This window comes from Rhynchophorus ferrugineus, unplaced genomic scaffold, assembly GCF_030347505.1.
Source record: "Rhynchophorus ferrugineus isolate W39M unplaced genomic scaffold, kcgeb_rfMv2 rfM8, whole genome shotgun sequence".
In the NCBI taxonomy this organism is placed as follows: domain Eukaryota; kingdom Metazoa; phylum Arthropoda; class Insecta; order Coleoptera; family Curculionidae; genus Rhynchophorus; species Rhynchophorus ferrugineus.
In genome coordinates this window covers 17954238-17972016 of record NW_027472587.1, presented here as the reverse complement: position 1 = coordinate 17972016, position 17779 = coordinate 17954238, and the positions used below count along the sequence as shown (strand labels likewise).

The 17779-nt window shown below is 33.4% G+C and overlaps 1 long non-coding RNA gene across 1 annotated transcript in view; it reads left to right on the top strand.

Moving 5' to 3' along the window:
- The window catches only part of LOC143201325 (uncharacterized), a 123324-nt gene that overhangs the window by 49439 nt on the left and 56106 nt on the right, over positions 1–17779 (top strand). The window contains exon 2 of the long non-coding RNA XR_013006931.1: positions 5331–5371. This is a non-coding gene — a long non-coding RNA (uncharacterized LOC143201325). The remainder of the gene's footprint in view (positions 1–5330; positions 5372–17779) is intronic.

Sequence of the window (17779 nt, the reverse complement as noted above, 5' to 3'; positions counted from 1 at the left end):
GAAAAAATCCACAAAATGATTTTGAATGACCGTAAATTGAAATTAAATGAAATAGGAGACACTCTAAAGATATCATCTGAACGTGTACATCATATCATTCATGAATATTTGGGTATGAGAAAGCCCTGTGCAAAGTGGGTGCCGCGCGAGCTCACTTTTGACCAAAAATAACGACGAGTTGATGATTCGGAGCAGTGTTTGAAGTTAATCAAGCGTAATAAACAGTTTTTGCATCAATATGTGACAACGGATGAAACATGGCTCCATATTTTCCCTCCGAATTACATAGCGTTATTGGACCGTTTAAAGGACGAAATCGCCGAAAAACGGCCTTCGAATTGCTTCCTCATCCACCGTATTCTTCAGAACTAGCCTACAGCGACTGTCTCAGATTTCCTGTTCTCAGATCTCGAAAGAATGATCGCCGAAACTGGGGCCTATTTTGAAGCAAAGGACAAATCGTACTACAAAAATAGTATCGAAAAGTTGGAGGGTCGCTATAATCAGTGTGTCGACCTTGAAGGGAATTATGTTGAATAAAAAAAAATTGTCAAAAAATGTGTTTTACTAGGAAGAAAGAGAGAGCGATTGAGTTCTGATCGGACAAACCGAATATACCCAAGAATAAGTTAAATTAATTACCAGACTATTGTATGTTTACCATACATGATTTCAACGAATAATCGTCCATTTCCAAGAAGTTTCGTTTAAGGATATGAGGAATTTAGAATTACTTTTGACTATTAACACTGGGGTTTTAAGAATCATTGTTCCTCTTACAATTCTTCGGTCGACTTCAAGCGGTATCGGTGAAGGTACGGACACGCACACACTCCCACGGAGCGATGTGGTGTCGGCAACTTTCCGTAAATGTTTTCACAAGATTTGGCGATTTTCATTCTTCACCGATTCGATTCTGTTCGTTCGCCACAAGGGTCTGTGCGGTGTGTTTGTCCCCACCAGCCAGGATCGACTAGCCGCCTGATTTATGACAGCTGTTATTAAACTAGATCAGTGGCTTTTAGTGTCGCCGTAGCTCGTATCGTATTGTCGCCGTGTCAAAGAACGAATTTACGCCATTATTTTTCTTTCGGAATTAGATTTGTCAGGTACGAAACGTTTTACGGTTGATATTTTACGGGTCCATTGATGTTTCACGTTCGGTTTCATTGTTTCTCGTGTTCGGACGTGATTGGGAGAAAGATAGGGTCGATCTTAGTGCAAATAGAATTTTAGTTATTTTCATATGGAAACCATACTACTATCTAATTTTTCCCATGTATCTTTTTTTTTTTTAATTACTCTTCCTGAGTCCACAATCTGCCCTATTAGCAATAAGTATTTCTTCTGTTCATATTATATATACGTGGCATGTAGAAAATCACTTCATTAAGCAATCTTCTGTATAAAATATTATCTTAATTAATTAGTCTTATTCTAATGCTTATTCCAAACTCTACATATGTCCAGTAATCAGATCAGGTGGTGTTAAACGTTTTAGTCTACGCACTTCACTATCACGTCGCATATTTAGCTGATTAGCGAGTACATTGGGATGCACTGACACTCTTTCGAAGTACTTCACACAAGCACGTTGGATTACACTCGTTATAGGTTCTAGAGGAATATCGCGTTGTATCACTTTATTTGAAATATAGTACGGAGCATCAACAATGGCACGCAACACCTTATTTTGGAACCGTTGAATGATGGATATATTAGATTTGCTGGCGGTACCCCATAGTTGAATTCCATATGTTCAAATGGGCTTGAGTATAGACTCATACAGCAATACCTTGTTATCTAATGATAACTTGGATTTGCGCCCAATGAGCCAATACATTTGATATAATTTTAGTCCCAGTTGTTTCCGTTTAGAGTGTATGTGCTTCTTCCAGGTTAGGCGTCGATCTAAATGCATACCAAGATATTTAACATGCTCTGCTTGGGGAAGTTGACGATGCTTGATATTCACTGGTGGATATATTCTGCTACGCAGGGTAAACGTTATATGCGTAGATTTTGATTCATTGGCTTTAATGCGCCATGTCTTCAACCATAATTGTATTTGCTCCAGGTGGGTTTGTAGGTTTATTGATGCTGTGGCTGGATCTTCATGGGATGCTAAGATTGCTGTATCGTCTGCATATGTTGCCACAGTAGTTATTTTTGTGGTGGGCAGATCAGCCGTATACAGAAGATACAGTACTGGACCCAGTACACTACCTTGCGGGACTCCTGAATATATGGGATTTAATTCGGTATGTTCATCGCCTTTATTTTACAATAAAATGTCTGTCAGTGAGATACGATTTTAGTAGCTGATAGGCCAGATGAGGGAGAAGTTTCTTTAGTTTAACCTGCAAGCCCGTATGCCATACTTTGTCAAAAGCCTGAGATATGTCTAGGAAAGCAGCCGAACAATATCTTTTGGCATTTAGGTCAGCGTTTATTTGGTTTACAAGTCTATGCACTTGTTCTATAGTCCCATGCTTATTGCGAAAGCCAAACTGATGTTCTGGAATAATTTTTCTTTTTTCTATTATATAGTTTAGTTTTTTTATGTATAATTTCTCGAAAACTTTCGAGATTATTGGTAATAAACTTATAGGTCGGTAGGAGGTCACATCTGGTATTTTTCCTCCCATGTATCTTAACGGGAAAAAAATTAAAATTATCTCCGATTTTGAAATTAATTGAATCTTCAGTATATAAAAACCCAGCTCAAATTCTCAAATAGTGTTAACAATAGCATACCAGTCAACTATTTCCAGATGTTTACATGCAATGAACAAGATCAACACGAGGGAAAATGGTAGTCACACAAATGTACACTTTCTTGCAGTAAAAAATTATCACTGTAGCGACCTTGAGACATGTCGAATTTTACATCGAGTAATAACGGTCAACAAAGTACTCAGAAACATAATCCCAGATGTTGAACACGGACGGGGTGCCAGCAGCGACAACTAGAACACGATAACGAATAGCTGGCAACCCCGAGACGTTTATCTGGGATGTTATTGAAGGGTATTTCCATCATTCAGTATCTGACCACCGTTCACTTTAGACGCGCCACCATCGACTGTCCAAGCCTCGTTACCAGGTAACACCGCCGCCATCGGTTTTATTTATTTTGTATTTTCTATATTTTTTTATCTTGCCAATAACGGTCACATAATGTAAAAACCACTGTTTCATTTCGTCTTACCTCCATTCACCGAAACCCTAAAATACCTTAAAAAATAAATTAATTGCTTTTGTTTAAGAAGAAAAAAAATCTTGATTAAAACTGGTTACCGAAAACTGTGAAAACGGCTGATCAGCACCCTTTGGTTCGAGTTTTTGTTTATACAAATAATAGGGTAGAAATACATACTTATTCGATAAATCTGCAATGACCAGCGACCTGAAATGAATATGGTACTAGTTAGATTACGTCAAAATAGTTTAAATAATTTCTAATGATGATTTCTGATTTTTTATATTTTTTCGTCCACCATTCATTACATTCAATAATTTTTAGTATTGTTAGTGAGTAATATGATCCGTTAATGGATCTGTTAAACGTTTTTTCTATTAAAAAGCATTTGAGATCTAGCGAGAGAGTGGGGATTGTGACACTCAATTATTAATTATTTTTTTATAATATATTTAATAAATAAAAAAAGCATATTCTTAGAACCCTCTCACAGCACCATCTATTGGCTCCAATTGTAAATCTAAACCATCTCAACCAAGCCATTCAAACATACTTAAAATACTTTGAGTGAACCAGAAGGACTCTATGACATATACGCAGCACTCGATCATTCTTCCTGTTAAAAAAAATAAAAATGTCATTATTTTATGGTTTAGTTATACTGATGATCTACCTTGTACTATGCCTCATAGATAATATGGATTATAAACAATAAAAAGCTATATCTACATACTTTAAATCAGATATTGAATCAAATAGAGCTGAAATTCGACAAAGGAAAACTAAAATAACTATGACACATTAGTAAATATATATAGTAAGTATAATAACCATATTTTGTAATGAAATGACAATATTTCATCAAGATATTTGACATCACCAGACTTAGCATGGTCACCAATGAGCTGGCATTGTTACCATATCAATAAGTTGTCACTGCATATCACAAAACTCCATTCCGAAGAGCATTCCATTGTTCCTTTTAGCGTTCAATTCATTGCAAAGATAAATCGTATGTTAGTGATCATCAATTAAAACTATGAACTTAATATAAGGAGTTCTCCGTTCTATTCTTCCTTCGTCTTCAATGTCGTCGAACCAAATAATGAAAACGTATTACAAACTACTGGCAGCTTGGTACTCATTTAACTATATAAAATATGTTAATACATTTATTATCACTACACAGTATAAAACAAAGTCGCCTTTTCTGTCCCTATATCCCTTGTGCGCTTAAATCTTTAAAACTATGCAACGGATTTTGATGCGGTTTTTTTCAATAGATAGAGTGATTCAAGAGGAAGGTTCATATGTATAATACATGCATAATATACTAAGGCAACATTGCTAATTTTAGAGGTTTCTAACGTGATGTCGTAAATTAACCTATTTTTTTAGGCTTATTTAGCAATTAGCAAAAACGCTGCCTAACCCTACGAGTTAGATCAAATTAATGTTCTACAGCATTGTACACCATAAAAAGGTCTACAAAAAAGTCCGCGATGGTATATGTTTATCTTTTAGGGATAACCCACATTAACCATTTTTATTGTTTACTTTTTACGTGAGAAAATGGCTTATTTACGAAGCTATTTTAAGCAATACGGCATTAATCCTTATCGAATTAAGTACCTTTAATACAGTGTGCAATTAATATAGATCAATATGGTTCCTTACAGCATGTAAATTAAACAAATATTTTCGGAGATATTACAAATTTAAAATTTGCGTTTAAAAATGTGTAATGTAATAAAAATTGTATGAATTTAGATATTCCAAAGATAGCAGGAAATCTTCATAGTAAGTATAGGGGAAGATGAATTGTTTTACTCCAAATTTAATGCGTGCAGGCCAAGGGCAATAATGAATGAACCAAAAATACTGGATCGATTTTAATCATGTTTTCATTGAGTGACATAGGCATATATATTTTATGCCCGTGCAAAGTCGGAGCGGGCCGCTATGTTTTTATATACAACGTTCATATTTTTTCTGTAGTGTATTTAATTTAGTATCAGCGTTGCACCCGTGCGAAGCCGGGGCGGGTCGCTAGTTTATTATTAAAAATTACTTAACTATTTTTGAAACATAACGAAGAAATACTTAAGAGTTTTTTTTGTTGTTTCAGATTCATCAAGGGATTGGATGGAATGTAATGGACCTGCTAATGTAAGTATACCATTCAAGATACTGTTAATATTGTTATGTAATTCTTCATTGAATATGTCAAATGAGGTTAGAAAAGGGGTAATATAGGTTTTTCCAAATAAAAATGGGTTTTGTCTACAATTCATGCAGTTAAACCGGATCTTAGTAATGGATATGATGGAAGCAGCATATCTACGATACATATATCATTGATTTGAAACTGATATAAGTAAATACGCATGTAAAAACATGGAAACATCGAAATTACTTTCCCTCCAAGTCATTATTTTTACTGATACTTTTACGTAACATACAAAGAAACACTAACAACTTTAAAAATTACATACGAAAACGAGAATATCTCATTCATCTTTTCAATACTACGTATACATACGACTGCCACGTCGGCAAACTCGCAAAAGCGGCGGTGACTTTTATTTTCTTTCGTTTTTTCTTCTTTTATTCCGACTCCCTTCAAAGGTAGCCGCGTTACTCAACCCTGAAAAGTCGAGAGACATTTAGGAGACCCGAACAACACCAAAACACAAAAAGATCTCGAATCAATAGCGGTTTGTAATGTGTCACATTCCGGATAGAAAAAAGAAATATGTATGGGAATATAATAGTGATATCTTACTTTTACCTAACATAATCAGTGCGTCGGCCATTCTTTGATTTATTGATATTTTCGTATGAACATCTTTTAAATTATGTATTATAGTGATATAGTAAATTAACAGCAATAAGCTATTTGTTATTATCGTAATTATAGTTATAGAGTACTTATTCTACAATAGACACTTTGGGCTTAACATATTGGGTTTTAGTATTTTTAATCCTCTGACTAAGCCAATGATTTTTCTGACCAAGCTCAATATTGATGTGCTGATAGTCTCTGTTCATGTCTTTGTCGTTATCGACAGTTTCTACCTTCAGGTACAACCCCAGAGTTGAAAACCATAAATGCATACTGGTTTCAAGATTTGTTCGTAAAGCAAAAGCTTATAATAACATATATCGACAAAGCATTTTTTCTTATAAATATAACCATCATTTGTGATTATTTTCTGCAATTTAATATTAAACAAGTTGTGTTTATAATGGATATCGCAATCGCTAACCATGAAACAAAAACATGGCTAAATATGTTTAAAATTATTTTATATGTTGTTTTCTTGTATTTGTCACTATAGTCAGTTCAACAACTCGAACAAACATAGGTAAAACAAGTAAAGTAAATCACGAATTGTTTACATTCAGCCCATTCGCCAGATTTAGGTTCCCCTGACTTCTAATTGTTAAAAAACGATTTTCATCTAAAGAAAAGGTGTTGTAATACTACAGTGTATTTGATAAAAGTTAGTACTTACTAGCATGTATTTCTTGTATTGCTCACACATGCATAAAAATGTTAATTTAAACAACGAAAAAATGTTTACTTATTCTATATTGGTTCCACTTCCGTGTCTCTACATATATTTGTCATAGATTTCAACGAGATAAGATATTTTTCTAACATCTTGGACTTCCGTTCTTCTTCTACCTTGATTGTCATCGATCTAAAGAAGAAAAATGTACTACTAACCATTAGTTTTGTACCTATTTCTTTCCCTTGGTGTCGGTTACTTTAAGGGCCTATTCATGCATTCAGTGATGGACAATGTCGGTGACGTTTATAGGCCCCATAGATAGAAAGCGATGTCAGCTACAATGACTTAAAGAATGCCGCAAAAAGGATTATATATTTGCAGCGTTTCTACATTAACTTTGACATCAATTTTTCATTTAATAATTGCAATTTGTTTTCAGTGCATTGAACATGTTAGTGACACATAAGAAAAAGGTGTCAATGTTGCTCCATTTTACATAAAACTGTAGTAGACCCCAAAAACCTCTATCACCACTTCTTATATTATATATTTAGAAATGTTTCTGTAAAAAATCATCATTTATTAAAAGGATACTTGAATATCAATTAAAGAAGTTTTTGGCGAATGCGAAATCATCTAATTGCAAACGTATCGTAGTTAATATTATTAACCTAATTAACTTCAACTAGAATGAATGCTTTACTATTCTAAACATCAGTACCTATGTAGAATTTTAGTTATCAACAAGATTTATAATGATATTCTGTGTATATCTATGAATTATGGAAAATACTAATAAAAACATCTGTTCAGCTACTAATAGTTAGGATAATTTATCATATATTCTTTTTCGAAAAAGTTCATGATATTATCATATCATAAAAAATAAAAAATATTCAGTATTAATGCTCAATAAGTTAGTACAATCATATTCTGTGTAAGTTTAGAAGTTCTAAAACACAATGACAAAAATATCTCTTCAGTTGTAAATGGTATTGGCTAATTCTTCTTCTATTATTTTCTATAACTTTGGAAAATGCCTATGAATTATCAATGTTGATGTAGGATGGAATACTCAATAAGGCGCGGTGTAATTATATTCTGTGTATATCCGAAACTTCTATAAGATAATAATTAAAATATCCGCTCATATACAAGTAGTTTTGGTAATTAATTTTGATTTTTTTCATATTATTATAGAACTAAACTAGATAGATAAAATTACCACTATATATGTAAAATTAAATGATTGAAAATATGGCGTAATTGCTTTTGCTTTACATTTAATAGTTTTCAGATATTACTAATAAAAGGTCTTTCTCCATAGTTACTCATTAAATACAATTTTGCTTATATATTAAAAACTATTCGCTTTATATGAAAAATAATGTTATTTTCGGTTTTCCCATCACAAGATTCATAGAATATGAAATGTTTTCCCTATTTGGAGACCATACATTTTTTGATAATTTTTCCATATATATACTCAGGAAAAAATGCGATTTTTGGCCAGATTAAATTTTTCATTGTAACTGCTTTAAACAGAGATACGTATTTGAAAATACCACTACTTGTAAAATTTAATTCTAAACAAGATGGTAATGTTATTTTTGTATAAAATCGAAAATTTTAAGAAATATGGCTTAAAAGTTGTTATTACTGAAAATTTTATTTTTACTCATATTTCGAAAAATATTCGATATATACCAAAACTAATGCTATGTTTTTTTCACAATCTTATTTATCAAATATGAAAATTTTAGTACATTTGGAGACATTTTTGTGAGTTTGAGCGAGTTTGAGTCTCAGTCGAATGAACAAAACTAGTTGTTTGATGGAATACTCTAAAATAATGATAAAGATGTGAGTTCAGTGATAAATAGTTTTGATTACATTTTTGTTCTATATTTTTCTCTGCTATTTCGGCTCGAGTAACGAGAAGTAAAGACCAATGAAGCAATACCTGAAGATGGTAAATGAGACACCAGAAAAAAATTCGATAGTTTCCTTCAACCTTAGGTTTTAATAGTTCGCACTTTTCCACCTTAGTCCTACTTTTCCCCTAAAACGTTTTTAGTGATTTGGGAGTGCAATGTCAAAACAAAAGTTCGATACTATACCTCAAAAACCTTAGGTCTAATATCGATATTTTCATTTGAAACACGAATGTTCGACTCTCTATTTTCACACTATCGATTTCTTTAAATATCGCAAAATATCGATATATCGGCCATAGTATATGTCAAACCGTTAATGTGTCTTGAAGTATTTAAAGAATCAAACCCAAATGGAAAGCATCATATATGCGGACCTGAATATCAACTGACTATCGCTGCCATGTAATTAGAGCCCAACTAGATGGCTTTAGTCTGTTTCCTAATAGATAAAAACCCTTATTGCTGTTCAGCAAGACGCCTCTTCTGTCTTTGAATATATATATATAATATATATATATATATATATATATATATATATATATATATATATATATATATATATATATATATATATATATATATATATATATATATATATATATATATATATACAACTGACTAAATGTTGATAAGAATAAGTGATGGAGCCAGAACTAATCTGTGGAGATTTATTATAATGCGAAGAAGGCGGCGGCGGTTGGCGAAGCGAATCCCGATGACGACAAAAGCGCGATCCCGATAACGGTTCCCTTTTTCTTAAATGCTAAACAATCGGCGCCGATCCGCAATAGAACGGAAGGAATAACTCAGCTACCGGCAGATCAATTTTAGATTAGGCCGTGGCGACGAAATTGCCGCGGATGCCTCGAATGGATGGGAACGGTCGCGCGTGTGTGCGAGAGAGCCAGACGGCAAGAAGCGATGGCAGCAGCAGCAGCGACAAGGGAAAAAATGACTTTGCGCCAGTGAATTGGCTTCGGAAATGGGTCGGTTTTTAGCGAGGAAACATGCGAGGAAGAGGGGAGAGGCAGGTCTAATCTGCAACGTGTTATTGCAGTGTTTCCTGCTCATTTATTTATTCGGTACAATGAGATAGGAACATAAAAATCAACGATGCATTTATCATTATGTTTAAAGAACTCGCGCGCACGTATCTATATACATCATTTTTAAGGGCTATATCTTAATGAGAAATAAACCCAATGGATCGGAAACAAATCGACTCTCAATAACAATTTTTGGTATAAGAAAAAAGAAAAATATTGGTCTTGGCGTTTTTCAGTCTTCCTAACAGAGTATAAAGCGTCCTTTCAATAGCCTTTCGTTGATTGCTATTGGTTCATATTGGGTGTTGGAAGGTATTCACTGTTCTACATTTAGAATTCATGTCTCATCTTATGTAACTTCACTACTAATGAGTTTCAATGCCTGAAACCAGAGCATTTTCTACATTCCCACCTCGGCTACTTTCCGGAAAGTTTGGAATATGTGAATGAAGAACAAGGTGGACGATTTGACCAGGATAATAAAGAGATTGAGAAAAGATACCAAAGAAAATTCGAGCAGAGCGGTGCTTCATATCTCTACTACAGGAGAGGAAATTTTCCGTAAGTGATCCCTCTCTCTTCGTGTCTAAGTAATCCACTCTATCATTTTCAATGATCCCAGAGTGAGACGAGAGCCCCATAAAGGTGCTCAATGATATACGACTAATGTTGAACTTAATGACTACGTGGGGGCAGCATTTATGTCGGTGATGTCGGAAGGACACTTCAGACTCCTCGTTTCATCGAGTGTATTGACGGCTGAACTGCTTACAATGTATAGGGCCCTGATCTCAGTACAAGATGTGCGATTAGTTATCGTCTCCGATTCAATGAACTCTTCAAAGTACCTCTGAGTTGTCACATTGTAAAAAAAACTGTCACCTTTATGCGGCTCCCTTCTCACTCTGGGATCACTGAAAATGATGGAGTGGATTACTTAGACAAGAAGAGAGAGGGATCACTTACGGAAAAGTTCCTATTCTGGATGAGAGATATGAACCACCGCTCTACTCGAATATTTAGACATCTAGACCAACTCAGAGGGGATATAACAGAAAACAATAAGCTTCGAAGGGCGAAAAAAGAGTACTATCAGGACCTTAACACCACTAACATCGGCAGGCGCAGCTTAAGCTTATTCTCGTTTAGAATTGGTCACTGCAAACTGACCCATGAGTTTCTCATTAAGTGAAGAAGTTTACAACTCTGCGTCGAATGTTGTTTCTCACTGTTTATCAAACATATACTAATCGAATGACGAAGATACAATTCGCAAAGACGGTTGGTCGACCTGAGGGAGACGATGGGCTAGTGTCTTAGGTTGAAGAACCGGGACAAGCTGATTAATTTTCTAACCATAACAGGACTACTACTAGAAATGTAATAATGTGCATCTATGTGATATCATGCATGTTCGTTTACATTTTTTGTATCCTGTGTCCATATCATTGTCATGGGTTGTGCGACCATTGTACTGAGCATTCATATATTTATGCATCTGTATGCTTTCGCATATTATATTTGTCATCTTGCAATATGTACTCTTTATCCTACACATTTAACTCATTTTTTTATATTCCGACCATGTATATATATATATATATATATATATATATATATATATTGTTCTTTACAATCTATACTTTTAATAACATTGTATACTTCAACTGATGTAAATATGCTTTATGTATACCTGTAACGAGATCCTAAATAGTCCAGGAGGCTCTACCCCCTTGTAACTGTATTACTTCCACAGCACTACCGCACTTTCTCTATCTAACCTAATATCCTGTCAATTCTCCTGTCGACCATATGTATCAATTCAATATCGAAATAAACAAGTATTTCTTCAATCGGTATTTCTCATAATCGATATAGGAAAATACTTTCAATTGAATTGGATTGAAGACTATTTGTAATTCTCTTTGTCTGGTCTAATAATTCGAGAAATCACGAAACGCAATTAAAGCAAAAGGAAATGCGACAATCTGTCGTCTAGTATCATCCCAGAATTCGCAAACAACAAAACAACTTTTTCTAATCGTTTATTAATGCTCTCCGTCCACATTCGTTTGTCGAAAATCGTACGGCAACAAACTTTCTATTTCAATATTGTTTCGTTTTTTTTTTGGTGCCGTCGAACTTCCTGTACGATAGAAACTCCGAACGTAAAGTGATATTAATGGCGGGGTAGAGAAAGAGGGGCAAAAAATACCAGCGAAAATATTGGTTATACAGGCGTCGGGATCAGCTTCGATTACTGAACTAGTTGCGTTCGTGAATCTTTTGCTATATGAACACGTTAGGCAAGACTGACGCCAAACAATCTCCAGGCATCCACCAAGACATTAGAGCTAAATTGGATTGACTTTGCTTCGTATACTTTTTAAGTAAAATTGCTTGGCTCTACATATTCTGGCGCCGTATTGTTTCCAACTTTTAGATTCATAAATATTTCCGTTCCGAAACTCATTAAAAATCATAATTAGTACAAATAATTTCATCAAAACTTTGATTCTGTCTCTATTATATCTTTATTACTGTCTATTTACTAATTATATCTTACATTAGATCAGCTTACACGACAATCTTAATTTTAAAATAAATGTATTATTACTGTTGTGTTCTACTTGAATTAATCGACAACCAAAGCAACTTTGTATGTCCCAAAATAAAACGAAACTGAGCTACTTAAGCTAGAATGAAGAATACAATTATACACTATACAAGTTCGTGTCGTTCGGTTCGCTTCCATCTCCTGATTTCCAGCGTGTTGTCCAGTAGCTGTATTGCTTCCACGTTGCTATGATTTAGCAACCAAAGCAAAATCTTTGGATCATTTCCAATATCCATTTGATTTCGAGGTCATCGTGCAGTTCTTCGTTGGTTACGTAGCGACAAGCACTGGTAATTAATCGTAGAACTTTGTTTTTGCAGCGTTGGATTACTAGTTGGTTTAATATTTTAGTGCAACCTTATATTTGCACCCCATAGATCCAAAATGGCTTTATTATTGATTGAGTTTAAATCAATTTAGGTGTATCTTCCGACTAACCAGTACAGTTGCTCAACCTTCAGTCTAATCTGCTCTGCTTTTACATCCCATGAAACATTTTTAAAACAAAGGTCTAGCTAGCACCTACCCAAAATCTTTATTCTGATTTGGATATGGATATTTATCATTTGGAACTATGGAATTACTTAATTCGTACAAACCAGATTAATAACCCCACATGTGTCCTTCTTCAAATTGGACACTGCTAGAGGCTTGAGACTTGCAATGGGCTCTAATATTCGGAATTCAACTACTATGAAAAGAGAATCAGAACAAGATAAGCTCAAAAAAGTATCTTTAGCAGTTCTTTTTCATCAGTAACCCATAGATTGCATTGAAACTTATATATGAGATATGGAGGAAGCAATAAAATCGAGGTTTCAACCACCTCACAAGCTTCTTTTGAAAAAAAACTTATATAAACACCAAAATAATTTTAACAAAGGCAAGGCAAGGGCAAAATAATTTGTATATCTTTGCAATAATCGATATTTCCTATTCTTTGGAACATTTTCTTTTCTCCTACGATGAGATTTTTAAATATAATGTGAAAAATTAATCTGTATTATACAATACATTTTTTTTTCAATAATATTTTTAGTTTTTTGCAAATTTCATGTAGCCTTCCATGTATTTGTTACATTGTAGTCAATGGTATTCTCTCTATGGTACCCATTGTCATCTAAACTATGACAATGATATAATTATTAAATTAATTTCTCTAGGTTTTATTACCATCTTAATCTTCTTCCTTGAGCTATAACTATTATAATTGTTATTGCCAAATAGCACAGTAACGTTTCTTGTGTTTTTGAGTTATTGTTAATTTGTACTTTTTAATTTCTATATATTCTAGAATCTGTCTAGTCTGTGTCTTGTTATATATTTAATTTCTCCCTTTCTTTTCTATCCCATTCTTATATATACGCTTAACCAATATGGGGGAGAGAGAGAGGAAAAAGAGGGAACCCTATGCTGAATAAAAACCAAATTACCTCTCCAGAGATCTAATTCTGACAAGACCCATACAATTATTTTCGAAACAAATAAAATAAAATCTCCATAAATCTTGGCCTTATTAGATTAATTAATTTAAAACAGTCCTGGAATTTTTAAACCCTAATCCCCTTAACGCCCCCCCCCCCCTCCGCAAACCGGTACAATAATCAAAATTTATGAAATATCCCCCCACAATACGTTTTAATTAAAAAAAACAAACGTCCTTAGTTAGAGGCCCCTTTTGTCTCCATTTTCAATTGGGCCTAATTAATTTCTCCTTTGGCGAATGTTTTCTATACTGCGCGAAAGACTTACGGGTCCGACGACGGGACGGAAGATGAAAGTCTTCCTCTTCTTCTTCTCGGAGGCGGATAAAAAGTTAATAAATTAAAAATTGGACCTAATTTGTTCGAGCGAGCGAATGGTAAAAAAGTTCTCTCCTGTCCTCTTTTTTTTTCGGTCTTGACGTTGCAATCCCGAACTTTCGTCCGATATTAAGCTGTAATATCCAATTATTTGATTATTTCTTCGGGATGAGGAGGGAGAAAAGTCCGGATTCTCATAATTCTATAGATTCGAAGGACCGTCCTTGGCTTTTCACCTCAATATGGAAGAAGACATGTTATCATGGTTAATTGGATGGTTTTATTTGTTAGAGATGTGTCTATGGTTTTTTGTACATCAAATAGTTCGATAAGTAATAATTCAACAGGTCAAGAGTAATTTTGTATTTTTAAAATGTATTTGTATATTATTAGATAAAAGTAATTAAATATGGGCTAGGACTTTAATATGGTCTAGAAACAAATCTCAATAACAAACAATGGTAAGACGCGCACTACATTCTATGTACCTTATATAGGAGCAGTTTTCGTCACGCTATCGAGCATCTATTCTACATATATCCTGATATTTTCATCAAACTACTTTGGTTTGAACTAGAGCTATAAGATATGAGTAACATTTGGGTTTGAAGAAATTTAGGCTACAGTTTCATTATGTCCATATCTTTAAAACATTTTTTAATATGGAAAATACAATTATACCATGCTATTGAGCATCCAATTATACATATACCCTGATATGTTCATCAAACTTCTTTGGTTTGAACTAGAGCTATAAAGAGAAGTCTAAAAATGGCAAAAAATCACGATTTTTCCTGAGTATATATATGGAAAAAAGGCGAAAAAACATCAGACCTCCAAATAAGCTGAAACTTTCATATGTTGTTAATTTTGGGGCGAAAAGTATGTAGAAACTATCAATTTTGCTATATGGCTAATAGTTTTCAAGATATGAGTAACATTCGGGTTTGAAGAAATTTAGGCTACAGTTTCACTATGTCCATATCTTTAAAACATTTTTTAATATCGAAAAAACAATTACACCATGCCATTGAGCATCCAATTCTACATATACCCTGATATTTTCATCAAACTTCTTTGGTTTGAACTAGAGCTATAAAGAGAAGTCTAAAAATGGCAAAAAATCACGATTTTTCCTGAGTATATATATGGAAAAAAGACGAAAAAAAATCAGACCTCCAAATAAGCTGAAACTTTCATATTTTGTTAATTTTGGGGCGAAAAGTATGTAGAAACTATCAATTTTGCTATATGGCTAATAGTTTTCAAGATATGAGTAACATTCGTGTTTAAACAAATGTAGGTTACAATTTCATTATGTTCATATCTTTAAAACATTTTTTAATATGGAATATACAATTACACCACGCTATTGAGCATCCAATTCTACATATAATCTGATATTTTCATCAAACTTCTTTGGTTTGAACTAGAGCTATAAAGAGAAGTCCAAAAATGGCAAAAAGTCACGATTTTTCCTGAGTATATATATGGAAAAAAGGCGAAAAAAAATCAGATCTCCAAATAAGCTGAAACTTTCATATGTTGTTAATTTTGGGGCGAAAAGTATGTAGAAACTATCAATTTTGCTATATGGCTAATAGTTTTCAAGATATGAGTAACATTCGGGTTTGAAGAAATTTAGGCTACAGTTTTATTATGTCCATATCTTTAAAACTTTTTTTAATATGGAAAATACAATTACACCATGCTATTGAGCATCCAATTATACACATACCCTGATATTTTCATCAAACTTCTTTGGTTTGAACTAGATCTATAAAGAGAAGTCTAAAAATGGCAAAAAATCACGATTTTTCCTGAGTATATATATGGAAAAAAGACGAAAAAAAATCAGACCTCCAAATAAGCTGAAACTTTCATATGTTGTTAATTTTGGGGCGAAAAGTATGTAGAAGCCATCAATTTTGCTATATAGCTAATAGTTTTCAACATATGAGTAACATTCGGGTTTGAAGAAATTTAGGCTACAGTTTCACTATGTCCATATCTTTAAAACATTTTTTAATATCGAAAAAACAATTATATGTTTCCTGAGTATATATATGGAAAAAAGGCGAAAAAAAATCAGATCTCCAAATAAGCTGAAACTTTCATATGTTGTTAATTTTGGGGCGAAAAGTATGTAGAAACCATCAATTTTGCTATATGGCTAATAGTTTTCAAGATATGAGTAACATTCGGGTTTAAAGAAATTTAGGCTACAGTTTCACTATGTCCATATCTTTAAAACATTTTTTAATATCGAAAAAACAATTACACCATGCTATTAAGCATCCAATTCTACATATACCCTGATATTTTCATCAAACTTCTTCGGTTTGAACCAGAGATATAAAGAGAAGTCTAAAAATGGCAAAAAATCACGATTTTTCCTGAGTATATATATGGAAAAAAGGCGAAAAAAAATCAGATCTCTAAATAAGCTGAAACTTTCATATGTTGTTAATTTTGGGACGAAAAGTATGTAGAAACCATCAATTTTGCTAAATGGCTATTAGTTTTCAAGATATGAGTAACATTCGGGTTTAAAGAAATTTAGGCTACAGTTTCATTATGTCCATATCTTTAAAACAGTTTTCAATATCGTGAGCAGAGTGTTCAGCTTATTTGCAAATTATTATTTTATGTGAAATACTTATGAACAATTTAGTCATGGCGTAAATAATACCACGAGCCAGAATATGTGATGGATCAAAATCAAAATATTTTAGTGGAATATGTTTTGACGATGGATAAGTTTTATGGATTGACAAGGGCTGATCTTTGCAGCATATATACAGCTTGCAAAATCCATTCGGTATATCTGGCGTGGCAAGTAAAACATGATTAAGACACAAAAATAAACTGTCACTTAGAAAGCCAGCAGCAACCTCATCTCCAAGAACAATTTTTTTTCAACTTTTGGATGAGATGTACCAGAAAAATAATGACAAATAACGGAAAAAATAGTCTCGAAATAAGAAAACAAAACACTAAATTAATTGATAGACAGTGAAGGTGAAGAGGAATTAGATTCAGACTCTGAGCCAGGTTCCATAAGAGGGAAAGAAGCTCGTTACTCTCTAGATGAGTAATGATCTAGATAAATGTTCTGAGTCGAAAATGAAAATCGAATTCTTAGTTAAATGTTTGAGTTGTGAGCTTTTACGTGTGGATATGTTCTGTGGCCAGAATTTGACACTTGTATATGTGATGTTTGCAAGTGATTAATTTCTTAGAATTACCAAAGTTACTTGATTTCTTACTAGATAAGTATTAACGAATGTTATTTTCTGAGAAGATACTTAAATTTGCATTTATAACCCATATTTGGGCTCCATATTTAGCATATATTTTGTTTAATTCAAATATTGCCCAACTTTGCTCATCGTTGGTGTGTCACTGCAAAATTTATTATTTCTGGCTATTCTGACTTAAAAAAAAGATCGTGGAATATCGTTGTTATCAAACTAAGAGGAAATAATAGCCGCAAAAGAGCATTTCTTAGGCCACATGGAGATGGAGACTGGAGAATTATTGAAATAAGTATAATAAAGTTGACAAAAATGTCCTGATTCCCCGACACTTCTAGTATCATTACTTAAATTCAACCAACAAAATTCCTTTTAATATTCGAACAACCCTCGTAAGGTT